Below are 16,433 nucleotides of genomic sequence, written 5' to 3'. Positions count from 1 at the left end.
AAACATTGACAAAATGCTTATGAATGCTCAGCTCATTCGCTTGGTCGTCGTCGTCGTAGTCGTGTTGGTGACAACAATGTAATGATTTAATGACGTGAGTCCGGTTGATGACTTTTGGATAATAATCTATAACTATGTGTTCAGCAAACGGAACGATACGATTTGTATGGAACAAAACGGACACAAAAACGTGTGCGACCGTAAAATTAGTGTCCAGCGACTGCGAATGAGCTTGAACAATACTTGCGATTGCGAGCGAACCGATCGGATTTTGGATTGGTGGCGGAATCCTTTGGCATATTTGTGTGACAGAGTTCAATGGTCTCGTCTTGTCCACAGGGAGCTTATTCTCTGATTATTATAATTCCATCTTTTTGTGGATTGGATCGGCTGGTCGTTTACCTATTATTTGTATCGACTATGCTAGACGAGCACGATGATTAGATTAATATTTGTCGGTTGATGTTTTCAGCGTTAAAAATCGGATGGTCTGTATCTTGAATTCAGATTACATGGTTAGATGAGTTTGATCGGCATTAAAGTGCGGATATTTTATTTGAATTCAATTGGATTTTCTTTTGTGAATCACCTTTTTAGAATCATCAATCGAATACGCATCAACTGTGCGTACAACCTTTTCAAAAATGTTGATCTATTTGGCAAATTTATGGCCACTGGCCTGTGTAAAGCTCTAGCAAATCTAAATGTGTGAGATGAATCCCGCAACGAGAGACGAAAGATTGCATAGTTGCAAAAAATATTGGTGAGCTCGTTTCATACTATTTTCTTAAGAATATCTCTTACGCAAAATGATTTCGGAAATAAATCACCAAATTGACCGTTCACTGTTTTTGAATTTCAGAAAAATAAATTTAAAAAAAATATCGGATTTAATGTGTGATATTTTTTCTCATTATTCCTAATGAATTATGAAAAATATTCTCGTGAATTTTATATTTTTTTTTACAAACGATAAATAAATAGTGGGAAGAAAGGATGCAGAACATTCTAGTACTGATTTTACGCTATCATGTAAAAGTTGGAAAAGGCGATCGCCAGTTTTTTTTTCTTAATTTGAAGAAGATAAGGAGTTGATATAAATTAATCTAAACATTTGAATATGCCTAAAATGAGTGATGATCCGTTAAGATTCAGTAACGGGTCAACGAATCTTTACATCTCGTTCACGTAGGACTTCGACTTGTTAATGTAAAGAGAGCTTAGTTGTTTGTATATCTTGTGGTGTTGACTTAAAATTAATATCAAACGATAGATAATGCTTGTAATATCAATATGTTTGAACTTCTTGCTGATTTACTGTTGTACAGCAACAAAAATCTGATGAAATAAGTCATGATTTCGCGAAAAATAAGGTTTTTATGTCATAAAAAATAAACCTTCAGAAAAACGTCATAATATCATAACTTATTTTGTCGTAACGTGACCTTGGCTTTACGTTTTAGATCATTGTTGAGGAAAAGTGACAAAATAGGACAAGGGATTATGGAGCATGCATAAGATCATAAGCATGTTTCATGATTATAGTGTTTATCATTTATCCTGTGTCATAAAATCCTGAAGCATGTTCTCTAGAATAATGATTCTAATTTAAGACAACATAAGCATGATTCATGAGTCTAGTGTTTGTCTTTTGTAAACTATATTTAATTGACGCAAAATAGCATGCAGAGACAAACAACTCTCTCTCTCTCTTCTTGGCGCAACGTCCTCATTGGGACAAAGCCTGCTTCTCAGCTTAGTGTTCTATGAGCACTTCCACAGTTATTAACTGACAGCTTCCTCTGCCAATGACCATTTTGCATGTGTATATCGAGTGGCAGGCACGAAGATACTCTATGCCCAAGGAAGTCAAGGAAATTTCCTTTACGAAAAGATCCTGGACCGACCGGGAATCGAACCCGTCACCCTCAGCATGGTCATGCTGAATACCCGTGCGTTTACCGCCTCGGCTATATGGGCCCTAGAGACAAACAACTATAATTCCTATTTTGTTAACGCAATTATTCATTGCTCCAACAAAGCTAGCCATGAAAATGTTTGACAATTCACAGGTCATTTTGACAGACCACACACATGCACGAAAAAGACGGATAACATATTCTACTATATCGATCTTGTTGACGTCCTTTTCATGCTCATTATACATCTGTCAAAATGACCTGAGATTTGTCAGTCATTTTGAGGTTAGGTTCGTTGGTGTAATGAAGAATGGCAAATAGATTATTAAATTACGAAACACACACTCGGTAACCATGAACATAATTCATGAAAGCATAAACATTCCTTATATAGGGCACCGCACTGTTTTGATTTTGTATGGGATTTTGACGTTTCGTGGCCTTGTTGTTTACAAAATTTGTGTTAGAGTGAAAGAGAAGGAGAGAATTTCATGCAGTGCCCTATTGATAGATTATGGTGTACTCCATTACACCAACAAAGCTAGCCATGAAAATGTTTGACACTTCTCAGTTCATTCTGACGGACTACACATATGCACGAAAAAGACGAATCATAATCCTACTTTATCGATCTTGTTGCCGTCTTTTTCATGCTCATTTTACATCTGTCAAAATGACCTGAGAGTTGTCAGTCATTTTGAGGTTAGGTTCGTTGGTGTAATAAAGAATTTCTGATTCATGAATACAGCCATGCTATTAAGGTGGCCCAAACTTATATGAAAAACAAACATTTCGAAAAATGTCAAGTCTTACCTCCTGAATCAGTTGTTTTGGACTCCCAGAAGCTACGTTCAAAATTTGAGCAAAATCGGTTGAGCCTAACGGGGCGCTCAAAACGCTTGAAGTTTATATGGGAAAACTTGGCCGAATATATGCAGAAATTTTAAGTTTTCGAATTGTGCCGCTAGGTGGCGCTGTAAGCGTTGGTGATTATTGAACGCTTACAGCGCCACCTAGCGGCACAATTCGAAAACTTAAAATTTCTGCATACATTCGGCCAAGTTTTCCCATGATGATGATTAACCTGGGCTTGTTAGGGGAATATCTGTAAATAAAAAGAAAATCGGGTTAAGTACGGTTCCTTTGAATTCCACTAAGAATTTGCATCCTTTGACAGATACGTATTTCGACCTCAACTGTAAGGTGTGTCTTGTACTTGACTCGACTGAAGAGATCCATCGCATTCTACACGTCTTATACATCTTAGGTAAAAATAATAGGTAACTGAATCTAGGTAGTTTTTTTTTCTCCCGAGCATGCAAAACTTATATCTATATTAACCTCCACCATAGAATAGGTAAAATTTCCCTCCACCACTGAATAGGTACATTTCCCTCCAGCACAGGATAGGTAAACAAAGTTCATGTATCACAGGTACATTATGAGACGCACGCCATACGAGAGTGCTTAGGGGGTAACAATTTGAAAAGCCACGAAGTTTTCCCATATAAACTTCAAGCGTTTTGAGCGCCCCCTTAGGCTAAACCGATTTTGCTCAAATTTTGAACGTGGCTTCTGAGGGTCGAATACAACTGATTTAGGAAGTAAGACTTGGTATTTTTCGAAATTTTTGTTTTTCATATAAGTGTGGGCCACCCTACCAAGCCATTCAAAGAAAAAGAATAAACTCGAAAATAAAGGTGCTCCGATACTGCTCAAATTCGGTAGGAATGATCTTTACCAAAATAATTAGACCCGTAACTTGTTGTTTCGCCATTTGGGTGGCTATTTTGAAAATAGGGTGGTCCAAAAAAACGGTGTCCGGCCATTTGGTCGAATGCAGTTTGGCCTAATGTCGTTTGGCCTAATGCCGTTTGGCCGAATTATTCTCAACAGGATTTGGGGGCGTGAACAAACTCTGGATAACATTCTAGCTGCCAATATGATCATCAGAAATATTTCCTACTTTTAATCATTGGCTATTCTTTCAAGTTTTACCATCATGGGATTAGTTGGCGTTGAAACTGGGAATACTTTTGTCAGAGATTTTTCCTTCTTTGAATCAAAGGCTGTTCTTTCGAGTTATACTGATATACGAAAAAGTGGCAAGATCACTTAAGTTCATCATTCTTTTTCGGCCAAACGGCATACGGCCAAATGGCGTTCGGCCAAATGGTGTTCGGCCAAATGGCGTTCATACAAATGACACGGAACCCTTTTTTAACGAATGAAAAGATTATTAGTTCTAGGTTTAGGAAAAAATATCATGAAAAATTAGTTAACTTCAATATGCAAAAATGGTCAAAATATCAGGTTTTTATGATATTTAACGACTATAATTTTATATTTTTCAACGAAAGTTTGCCTATTTTTTCATAAGGCCGATGCAAATATTTAATTTGTTTTATGTCACCCCCCCCTTCAAAAATCTCAAAATATTGAAGGGGCGAAAAAAAAAACATGGCGTCTTATGACTCCATTTTCAATAGACAATTTTTTTACAAGCAACTATTTTTCAATAGTTGAAAAATATTTTTTCAATAGTTGGTAAAAATTCCAATTTTTCAATAGTTTTTTTTCGTTTGTTCCTTATTTATTTTTGTCCCCCCCCTCGTACCTGATGAGAGGTCTCGGACATAAAAGAAAAATAATATTTGCATCGGCCTAACATATTAAAAAATTAGAAATGCTCTTCAAGTCGTTTTTGAGCTGCATTTTTTTAATTTCAAATTTTTTTGCTCATATACGTATGGAATGACCATGCGTTGTCATCAATTTAAAAATGCTGTTTATTTTATTTATTATTTTATCTACATATAGCCATGAGCTACTACGTGAACTTCAGTTAGTAAAAAAATACCAGCGAGTTCACATGCTGCAGAGTGATGTTCTTCCGAGAATTGCTTTAGGCATTCCTTCAGACGTTCCTTCTGAATTCCTCCATAAATACCTTCTGATTTCTCCACGAAAATTTCGTCTCAGATACCTCCTACAGTTCTTTCTTAGATTCATTCAGGAGCTGCTTCTGGAATTCCTCCAGGAGTGCTCTCAGCGATTGATCTAAGAGTTCTTACAACGATTTCTCCAGAGGTTCTTTCGATGAACGCCCAGGAGCTCCTGCTGAATTTACTGCGGCAGTTTCTTCATGTGTACCTCCAGGAAATAATTCTGGGAATCAACAAGAAGTTTCTTCTTGGATTCGTCAAGAAGTTCCATAGGATTTCCTGTTTTGAGAATTCCTCCAGCACTTTCTTCTGGTAATTCACTCCTTCCATTTATGATTTCTTCAAGAGCCTTCTGGATTTTTTCAAGGAGTATCTTGAGATTCCGGGGATATTCCGGAGTGACGCTGGAAAACTCCAACGATATTTTATATTAGTGATTCAATTATTATTTTCCAAGGGGTCTATCCAGGACTTCTTCAGAAGTTCCCTCTGTGATTCTTCCAGGAGTTTTCTTTTCTCTGAAACTTCAAAAGAGTAGGGGGAGTACCAAGAATCATCTAGGAATTATTTTTGTGTTACCTCCAGGAAATCGTTCTGAGTTTTCTATAACAGTTCCTTCAGGGAATGGGTTTTTTTGGATTGTCTTTAGAAGTATTTCTACCGGGACGGGATTCCCAGAAGAAAATCCTGGAGAAATGTAATATCAAAAAGATCTTTCGAATGAAACCCAGAACGAACAACTGGAGGAATTTATACAAAACTGTTGGAAAATTTTCAGAAGGAAAACCGGTATGCGATCTCTAAGTAAATCCGGAAGGAGTTTCCAAAAGAATTCCGGAATAAATTCTAGGAAAAAGTTTTTCCTGGATGAATGATTGGAGCTTCTGAAAGAATGCCTGGAAGGAACTTCTTAAATAATCCCGTAGAAAAGTTCTGGTGGAAACCTGGAATAAATCCAGGAGAAATTCCTGAAAGGAACTTTTGGTGTAATCTCCGGAGAAAATCCTGAAGTAATCCCAGAAGAAAGTATGGGAGAAATTCGTAAAGGAAGTCAAGAAGAAGTTCCTGGAGTAGTCCCGATGAGAGCTGATGAAGAACCCCGCACTAAATTATTGGTGGAATTTAGGAAAGATCTCCCAGAAAGAACTCTTGGAGACACCTCAAGAGTTCGAAGGAACTCTTGGAAAAATCCCAGAAGCAACTTCTGGTCAATCTAGGAAGAATATCAGATAGTACATCATGACGTATTCGTAAAGCGACTTCTCAGGAAATCCTTGAAGCAGTTCCTGGAGGAATCCAAGAAAGACTCCAAGAAACTCCTTGAAGAATCTTCTTGAAAAATCATAGAAGATACTTTTGAAGAATTACCAGAAGGATCAGCTAGATCAATTCCTAAAAAAAGAAATCCTAAGGAACTTTTTGACGAATCCAAGAAGAAATTTCTTGTGGATTCCCAGAATTAGTTCCTGGAGGAACACCAGAAGAAACTGCTGGAGTAATTTTAGTAGGAACTCCTGGGGGTCCCTGAAGAAATCTTGAAAAGAACTGTTAGATCAATCTCTGAAGGCACTCCTGGAGGAATTCCCGAAGGAGCTCCTGAATGAACCTTAGAAAGAATTCTAGGAAGAATCTGAGAATAATTTTCCGTAACCCCCGAGTGATCGCGCTGTTGTATTTGGTTCGACATATTTAACAAATCTCGCTTTTTCTACTCAGCATTAGCGTGGTGCTGGTGGTGGTGACAAACCGCGCGAGTCACGAAAGGGTAAGAAAGCCAGAAGGAATGGAGGAATTCAGAAGGAAGCCTGAAGCATTTCATGGAGAAATATCACTCTGCAGCAAGATAATTCGCTGACATTTTTTTTACTAACTGAAGTTTACCCAGTAGCACATTGATGTATGTATAGAGGAATTCCACGGAGTCATGTCAGTCGATCCTGAGCGACCATTTCAAAAATATCTGAAACTTTGCACAGTTTTTCAATTTCATATAAATCGCCATTTTTTGATATTAAACCTTCATATTCACTCACGACTAACTTTTCAAAAGGGTGTATGCGAAAATAGTTCTAAAATATTCTAAAAGCTGTACAGCAAAAACGGATTGTTCGATTGTTATAAATTTTTCAGCAAAGTTAGATAACTAAATGATGATTCCTTAGAAAATATACACTGTAAAAAATTTCTTTTTCTACTTTGAAAAAATATGATATTTGTCACAAAAACTCAAATATCTCAAAACCCTATCTTTTTACCAACTTCAATTTTTTAGGGGAAATGGCCCATTATATCAGCTATCTACCATAAAATTTTGGTGATGGTAAACTGATAAACAAAAAAGTTATGACATTTCAAACATTTCACAATTTTTACATTTAGTAACAAAAAAAAAAATTTTTCTGTGTAAATTATTTCAAGAATTATATTTTGATGCTGATTTTATTGTAAAGGCTACCGCCTGAATTAAACAAGTTGTTTTCATGATACTTTAGTTTGATTATTCGTAATTACTATAGTATCTATTTGAAACTTAGACGCGATCCAGTGTTGTGATCAAAAATATTGAGATTGTCATACTTTTTATTGTACGTGACTGGTGAAAAAATCCCTTGATAGTGTTGAAAAGCTGTTGATTATAAGAAAAATGGAATTGAATTTATTTTTAAGACAAAAGCTGTATAATAAAAGTTTTTTTTATACGCGTATACGTCTAGTTTATCCGCAAAAAAAATCCCTCTTACACACTTATTTCTGAATTGCCTGTTCGGTACTTTTTTGACGAGATTATAACAGCAGTACGATCTCGGTAGTTTCGGTAATCGATTTTACTGAGGCTCAGTAAAACAACTGTCAAAATCGTATGGAAAAGGTAAACAATGCATTTTTGCTGAACGAGTTCGGTGCTCAGCAGTTTTAATCTCGTCAAAAAATTACCGAACTCGGTACACGGCGTGTGTATGGGAAAGGTTTATAACAAAAAATTGGGCATCGCCAAATTTTTCGCTATTCAAAAATAGAGACTTCCAGCTTTAATTTGCACGGTCCCTCAAAAAAATCCACCGAGGGATCTCGAACAACTTTTCAGAATACTGTTTTTCCCCATACAAAATGAACGGTTCCAAATTAATCCCTATTTCTACTTAACAAACATACCCAATTTTTGTATGAAAAAGTTCCCCCGATGGAATATTTCGATGTTGGGCTTGAATGAAAGCTAGTAGCGTCAACTTTCACGTAACGTAAAAATTAGCGATGCCTATTTTTTTGTAATAAATTTCTTATACCAGACACACCGTGCGGTAATCAAAATTAAGTGTGTAGAGAACAGACTTTATGATCGGAAGAATGCGAGTAACTTCAACAACAACAAATGCATAAGAGGTACATACCACAGACAAACAGACGAAACGCCTAGAACAATTTTAGTGAAAATTCATCGCCCAGTTCACACTATCACCACCTGGTGGAAATGTTTCACGAAACACTGCGTTGTGCAATATCGTCATCAGAAGGCGCTAGTGTGAAACGTCAAACGCAAAGAAAAACGATGGGCGCTCTTCTTGTTATGAAAGCCACAACCAAGATTCAAAATGATCGTTGAAGGCGTGGTCAATGAAAATTTCGCCAGTGTTACGTTTGTTTGTCTGTATACATACCTGACAATGCTCACGAAAAAAACAAAAAAATACTACCGCTATGAATATTAAAAATTGTATAGTATTTTTTTTCTTCAGCCACCAACACCAAACAAGTAAGTTAAAATTAATAAGTGATTTTGTTTATTATAATCTAACGAACAAGATGAACAGTCGCTTTCTCAAAGGTCTTCAACTCAACGCTCTCTTGTAGACCGTTTGATGAAAAAAAATGTTCAAAAGAGTTACGAAATCTCGACGAAAGCACCATAGATAAACTGAAAGAGACTGGTTATGCCCAAATGTCCACATTGTGTACAAAATTACGCATTTGCACGTCCTGCCGTCTAGAATTTGACAAACGAGCCATCTGTATATCATCGGTAAAGCAGGGCGCAGGAAGTTCGAAAACGACAACAACTGAGAAATTGCCATCAGCGACATCTGTTTAAACAATTTAATTACGCCCCTTTTCAAAAATGCCCTGTAATATTCTTCAACATCTATACCCATTTCAATATTTTTAACGTTGCAAAACACGCTTTCAACATTCATCTTGAAGAAGAGGGAAAACACTTGTCCTCAAATGTAACAGCAAATTAATGAATAAACGACTAATGCGCGGAGGGCGTGATAAAATCGGAACATTACGGTACATAGTATATTATATTATATGTATATATAATATATAATAAAAACAACTTGTTTTACTCACGCAAGGCCATTAACAATAAAATCAGCATCAAACTTCAATTTCCGGCCGAAATAATTTACACTAAAAAAAATTATTACTAAACGTGAAAATTGTGAAATGTTTGAATTGTCATAACTTTTTTGTTTATTTTCATGGTAGATTGCTAATACAATGGACCGTTTTCTCTAAAAAATTACGTTGGTAAAAAGATAGGGTTTTGAGATATTTGAGTTTTTGTGACAAAAATGATATTTTTTTATGTTAAAAAAGATTTTTTTCACAGTGTATATTTTCTTAGGAATCGCCATTTAGTTATCTAACTTTGCTGAACAATAAAATCCGCATCAAATCGCGATTCCCGGCCGAAATAATTTACACAGAAAAATTTTTTTTACTAAATGTAAAAATTGTGAAATTTTTGAAATGTTATAACTTTTTTGTTTATTAGTTTACCATCACCAAATTTTTATGGTAGATTGCTAATACAATGGACCGTTTTCCCTAAAAAATTCAAGTTGGTAAAAAGATAGGGTTTTGAGATATTTGAGTTTTTGTGACAAAAATGATGTTTTTCAATGATAAAATAGATTTTTTTTCACAGTGTATATTTTCTTAGAAATCACCATTTAGCTATCTAACTTTGCTGAAAAATTCATAACAATCGAACAATCCGTTTTTGTTGTGCATATTTTTGAATATTTTTGAACCATTTTCACATACACCCTTTTGAAAAGTTAGTCGTGGCTCTAAATAAAAATTTGATATCGAAAAATGGCGATTTAGATGGAACTGAAAAACTGTGCAAAGTTTCAGTTCAATAGAAAATCATGAATTAAAAATTTTCCTTAATTTTGATGATGTTGCTTGGAATCGCTCTATAGAAAAACAGGGTTGCGCTGCTCATTGCATTGTATCATATAATTTTTTAATTTGGAGTCATGTTTACAGAAATCATAGTCATGAAATCATAGTCATGAATTAATGGCTCAACACTGTGGTTTTATGACATAGGGTTATGATATTTTATGTTTTAAAACGATAAAAGCTTCGCATAACGCTTTTCGCAATCACGGCTTCTGATAAATAAAAAGGTTATAATAATTATTATAACAATGATTCTTCATGACAACCATCATTTAGGTCATGATCATTTAGGTCATTTCTTTTTGGTTATGAATCCGTCAAATATTTTTTTCTCGGTTGGAGAAAGTGTACCTGAGTATTCCCAGGTCTTCTACCGTGCAGCCAGTGCATATACGGCCTTCTACGAAGTCGTCAACCTCGACAACTTCTTGCTGAATATTATGTTCAGAAATATTTTCTCGCGGCATTCGCACTACAAGTTCGGCCCATTTAAGCTTTCCGTATTTTACTCATTCCATAATATTTGCCTTCATGCACATTTAATACGAATGTGATGAAATATAGAACCACTTTAGAAAATGTGTTTGTTTTCGTGCATTCCTGGACCTGGATACTCTCTTCAAAAGTATCAGGGTTGGCTCGGGTTCTACATCTAAATTTCTCCTTCGAATGAGTGTAATCAGTTTCGTACATTTTAATTCCGCCCTCTGTTGCTTATCCTTTGACAGATACGCGTATTTCGACTACCACTTGTAATCTTCCTCAGTGTCAGTTATCCTGTTTCTCCCTTTCTCGAAGGTCCTTACGTAGAAAGTTAACTGCAATAGGGCACAATCAGTGCCCTATTGATTTGTAGTAATGAGCTGATTTTTTGTATGGTGAGAAGGTCAATTCTCCGTTTCTGAAACGAAATGGTGCAAAAAGTGTGGGTATTATGATTTCTTGTCTAATTTGATGCTGGTTGAGTAGAACTTTGGGTAATTGTGTTGCTCAAGTTTCACAGAAACGCTGTATTTGAGAAAACTAAATGGAATTCCTTAGAGAAAACTCTGGCAAAAAAGTTAAAACTCCTCATAAGATCCTACTGAAATTCCTGTAGAAATTTCTTGTGAAGACAAAACACAAGTAATCATGTTCACGTAACTATCGCAGCTAACATTCCACAATGGAGCAATGTACTCACGACAAATGATCGTTGATACATGCTTTTCAATATGATTTATAATTTACAATGTAGAATCGCTACTAAGTGACTACAATGTTTAATTTCAACTTACTGGCTTCCCTTCTCGTATCGTGAAAATTTACGCCCAATTAAACTTCGCAAAGTTTTTTTTTCCTTCTAGCGACTTTTTCATTTCCAAAAAAAACTTGAACCTAGGTGACGGTACCAACGTGCAGTGCAACGGATCCAGTTTGCTGCTCATTATAAACTATGTTTCCCACGGAGTAGCAGCTACGCTACCATACAATGTGAATTTTCCTAAAAAATTTAAGCCTTATTCCAGCCACTAGTAGACAGCGAATCATGCTGCCCTGTAGACTCGAAACTTTTAATGAAATTATCCAAATTTAAGAGTCCATCCGGGTGCGATGTGTGGACGGCCGCGACGGCATATAGTTTTGTCGATTCGCCCTTTGGCACTTGGTGGAGGCTGCTTGTGCCTGTGCTAGAACGCAAAACAGGACGGAACCGTATTCCATACGTACTTGGTACAACACACATGCAGTAGAAAATGGTATTCCAATCTAGTGCTGTGAGTGGGTATGCAAACGAGAAAGAGAACTTTTTTCCCCTGGTGGACGGATTCTTTACGATTCAACTGTGCCCTACATGTGCTTGTAGGTAGCAACAGCAACACACGGAAACTCCACGTTGTTTGGAGTATCTTCCCCCTTCTAGGTTTATCTAGACACAGAGAAATATCTCATTTGCTTGCCGTCGTGCTTCGTCGGACCGATGCTGGTTCTGTACTGTTGGGAGCAAGTGTAAGGCGCTGAATAACTATGACTAATGATACAGCTTACACCGAGGTGACACAGTAATCTTCTGCATTCAGTACCACATTTAAGACCAGGTACATTCATTTCAGTTATGTGAGCCTCTTGCTGAAAATCTCACTTATAAATAAGGACATTATTAATAACGTGTTGAAACATTATTGAAGTTTTTACACGATTTGACAGGCTTGTTAACGATTTAAATGCTCGGTTAAGTGAAGGAAAATGTCACTAAATTTCATGGAAAAATATCATGACATTTTTTCTTTCATTTCCACCATTTTCTGTGTGAATTGTCCATGATAATGATAACATCCACTAATACTAATAAGTTTTGTAACATTTATGCTGTGTTGTCGATAAGTATGTCTTATCCTCTAAACAATACAAGATGCAATTCATTATTTTCAGGATAATAATTATGCTAAAAATCCTTATTTTTGTTAGTTGCATACTTATGACGGGTAGTGTACATGCCGCTTTGTTATTTTCCTTTCCAACCATAACCTCCCACAATGTTTTCGTGCTCTATTTAAGTTGGCAATTTAATTTCTACGCCCTCGTCTCTACCTGCCCCTCATTTTGCGCCGCATACACAAACAAACCAAGAAAAGAACATTCCATCCCCGATGCAACACCACACCACCGTTTACCGTAACGAACCGAAGCGAGGCGGTATAATCTCGAATCTCGATCTCCGGCGGTCGGACGGAACTCCGGAACGATATGACGACAGTTTCGTTTCGGAGAAAAAGTGTAAACCCACCATCCTTGTCACCACCGCCGCCCCCACAGCATACAAAACTCAACTGGCACACTTTCATTTGCGGAAAAACATGCACCGATACGATATGGTGTGGGTGGTTGCATTCTTGTTCCTTTTCTTGGCCCAAATAATATGCAACACATATGCCACTCAATCTAATGCTCCTCATGTGCGCGGGTGGGGATGGTTTTAGTGCCGGTTCCACCCCGTTCGTCCGTCCAATTAATATCCTGCTCTGCATTGCATGACTCTCGATTGCTGCGCGAGTGTGTGTTTGTTCAGTACTTTACCTTTCCCAGCTTGTTTGTCATTTTCCATTTTTTCACAATGGTCTAGATGGAAAATTCATATGAAACGACGCATCTTAATTTTTCAACGCCGATAAATGGTATTGAAAAACTAAATGTTTGCTAGTTAATACAATCATCAAAATAATGGCTGTATAAATTCATCCACTTGAAAGTAGTGGAAAACATCTTCGACAAATGCTGTAAATCTATTCATTTATTGGGAAAATATGAGTATAGTAGGATTTGAGAATTTTTTGACATCCTAGAGCTTCCTGAACACCAAGTAATTTGAAGGAACCGAAATGCTGCTCTTGGATGTGGCCTCTAATATGATACCTGCTTTTGTCATAGTGGTTTCCCTTTTGCTCATATACAAAAAAAATGTGGAACGTCAGCACAACCATTTGAAAAAGTATTTGTATCTAATTCCAGTGCATCTAAGCTTCGACAAATAATGATCGAATTTATTTGTTATCTACTCATGTTCAATTTGGTATAAACTACTTATTTATAAATTAGCTTCCATATAATGTAAAACATATTATAAAATAATTACAATTTCCTGGAAACTTTGATACATAGAATGGTAAAAAAATGATTTTACCGTAGGTGCTTACTCGAAAAATTGATCAAAGTTTCAAATTAAGATGGATGTAACTTTTGAATAACGAACAAAATATTTCAATTAATATGTTTGCGCACCAGATCATAGTACTCCATCACAGTGCAACGAAGAAACATTTCTTTGTGGTTCTGAAATAAGTTGTTTCGTATGCATAAAATTCACCCACACATTTGCTAGCATCCTCCCTAGACGAAGACAAGTTGTGGACGAAGACCGATGGGGAAAAAGTGATTTATTTTATGATTTGAACAGCTTTTGTTGCATTATGTAGCAGTAAAATCCAACTATAAAGTGCCACAGAGCTTTTGTAGGGTGCGAACTGAAGGTTGGTTCAATAAGTGGATCAGGCGAAGTGACAATCAAACGGTGATGAAGAACAATTCGGCTAGCTGCTGCTTTGGATGTGGTTGCCTTCGTCGTACGCAAAACGATAAAAATGTTAACTCGTAAAGTGGACCGGAATTAATCGATTTCCAGTGCTAATGAGTCTGGTAATCAATAGTCTACATATTTTTACTTTCATCTAATGAGGCATTGGCACAGATAAGTCGGAATAGCCAAATCTGTAATGATTGGCTATTTTCCGTCTGATTTAATGGCAATTAGCGTATATGACCTTACATCTTTCTTTACATGTAAAACTAATCAAAATTTGAAGATATCCTACCGACCAATGTTTAAAATCGCGTAACTGATCGTTAGGGAGAAAGAGTAAATTTTTCCAGTGAATACCACAAACCCTGCGAAATTATGTTTTGCGGAAATAAACAAGTTAAGTTTTTCAATAAGTTCCGATAGCATGATTTAATAAATTCCATGGATGAAGTTCCTGGAAACTGTTCCCTCAAAACCTTGAAAAGAAAATTAGGTTTACTTTCAGAAAAGCTTTGTAGGAGCTTCTGAAAGATTTTCTGATAAATTTCTGTGATCCTGTCTAGGAAGCACGGAATCTACTGAATATTGAAAAATTTCCAGTAAAATCAGTTCCTCGTATAATTCTTTGATATGTTGAATTATTAAATTTCCAGGTATGTCATGTAGTATTTCAATTGGATCTATTAAATATTTTTCAGTGGTACGTGGTGAGGAAATGTCTGTAAAATTATTAAAAACTTAATAACAAGATTGGCAATTTTTTTTAAAGTTTTTTTTTTAATTTACAAACTTGGCTATTTTGGTTACAATTTGGTTACTAAGTGGTCATTTTCAATATCCCATTTATTTTTTCTAGAACGACGTTCTGGGATTTTTCAATGGATTTTTGCGGTTTTTTCATCTGATCCTAGAATTCATGAAAATTGTATTAAAAACATCTGAAAACGTATTCTCTCTTCCCTTAATACCTGCGTTGTTTGTGAGCAAACCATAGGCTGTCAATTATCCTGGATTTTGCTTCCATTTTCCCCATTAATTCCATAAAATAAAAAGTTACCTTGAATCACGGAATCGTACCTCATGAGTTTCTGCAATTATTCCCCGAAGACTTCACTAGGAAATGAAATTGAAATCGAAGATTTTCATGAAATGTTGCTACAGTTTCTTTGTCGATGTTTGTTTGAGTTTTCATTCAGAAGTTAATTTTTTTTGCTGAATTCTTTCAGCAAACCTTCTATTTATTTGTCCAGAAATTGTCTCAGAAGTTTAAAATTCAGCTTCTCCAGAACTTAATGCTTCTATTTCACCAGAAAATCTACGTGCAATTATTTTTGGGATTATGTAAATTGTGGTTTTATCAGTTGCGCAAAAAAATCGTTCGAAATAAAACTGAGCTCATATTATTTTTAGAGAACCCCCGAATTATTGCTTTAATGATCTCTGGATATTTTGTTTTCTGATAAAATCTCTGAAAAATCTCTAAAGTATTTTTTGGATTTCAGGAGGAATCTTTGAATGAACTCCCTTTGGATCCTTGAATGGATCTCTGGGGGTATATTCGTAGGAATCACAAAGACAGGAGTACTTAATGGAGGGATTTGAAGAGTTTTCCCGAACCCCTGTGAGAATGTCGAAAGAATCCCTAGAGAAATTCCTGGAAGAATTTCAGGATGTTTTGCTGGAGATTTTTGTTGAGAAACTCCTAGAAAACTTGCTGGAAAGATCTGTAGAATATTTTTGGGGGAACCCTAGGATAAACTCCTGGAGCAATTTCTACAAAAATTCTTGGGGGGATCCCTGGAGAAGTTCGCGAAGGAATTTCCTTAAGAAATTGCGAAAGGTTTCGTCCATGAAACCCCAAAGAGAAAATCTCGAAAAACTTCCGGAAGGATCTCTATGGACACATTGTGGTGAATCCCTGTAGTTGTGAAGCAATTCTAGGAGAAAGTCGCAGTGGAAATTTACGGAAGAATCGCTAGAATTCAAGAAGAAATGTTCAGGGTGAATTCCCAAGATATTCCCGGGAGAAATGCTTGAAGTTATGCTTCTAGAAATTCTTCACAAAATTTATAAATAAATATTTTAAATTATAATAAATAATTTATGTAATATTTTTTCTAAAAACTTGAATTCAATAGCTTTCAAACAAAAAAAGAAGTTTAAAATGGTTACAATGTTATGATATTTTGAAAAAAAAATTGTTTTCCCGCAGAATTTCATCACTTACCTTATGAACTCTCGATTGAACTTTTGATGAAATTTGGCGAAGGAAAAATTTCTGACGAGATTGCCAAAATAATCCCTGGAGGAGTCAGTCCC

At 36.0% G+C, this 16,433-nt stretch overlaps 1 protein-coding gene across 8 annotated transcripts in view; it reads left to right on the top strand.

Annotated features, from left to right (window-relative positions):
* The window catches only part of LOC109410817 (disintegrin and metalloproteinase domain-containing protein 10), a 301,283-nt gene that overhangs the window by 201,211 nt on the left and 83,639 nt on the right, over positions 1-16,433 (top strand). The window lies entirely within an intron of this gene.

This window comes from Aedes albopictus, chromosome 2 (assembly GCF_035046485.1).
Source record: "Aedes albopictus strain Foshan chromosome 2, AalbF5, whole genome shotgun sequence".
NCBI classification, from domain to species: Eukaryota; Metazoa; Arthropoda; class Insecta; order Diptera; family Culicidae; genus Aedes; species Aedes albopictus.
The sequence above is the reverse complement of the archived record's forward strand: the minus strand, read 5'-3'. Positions and strand labels throughout refer to the sequence as shown.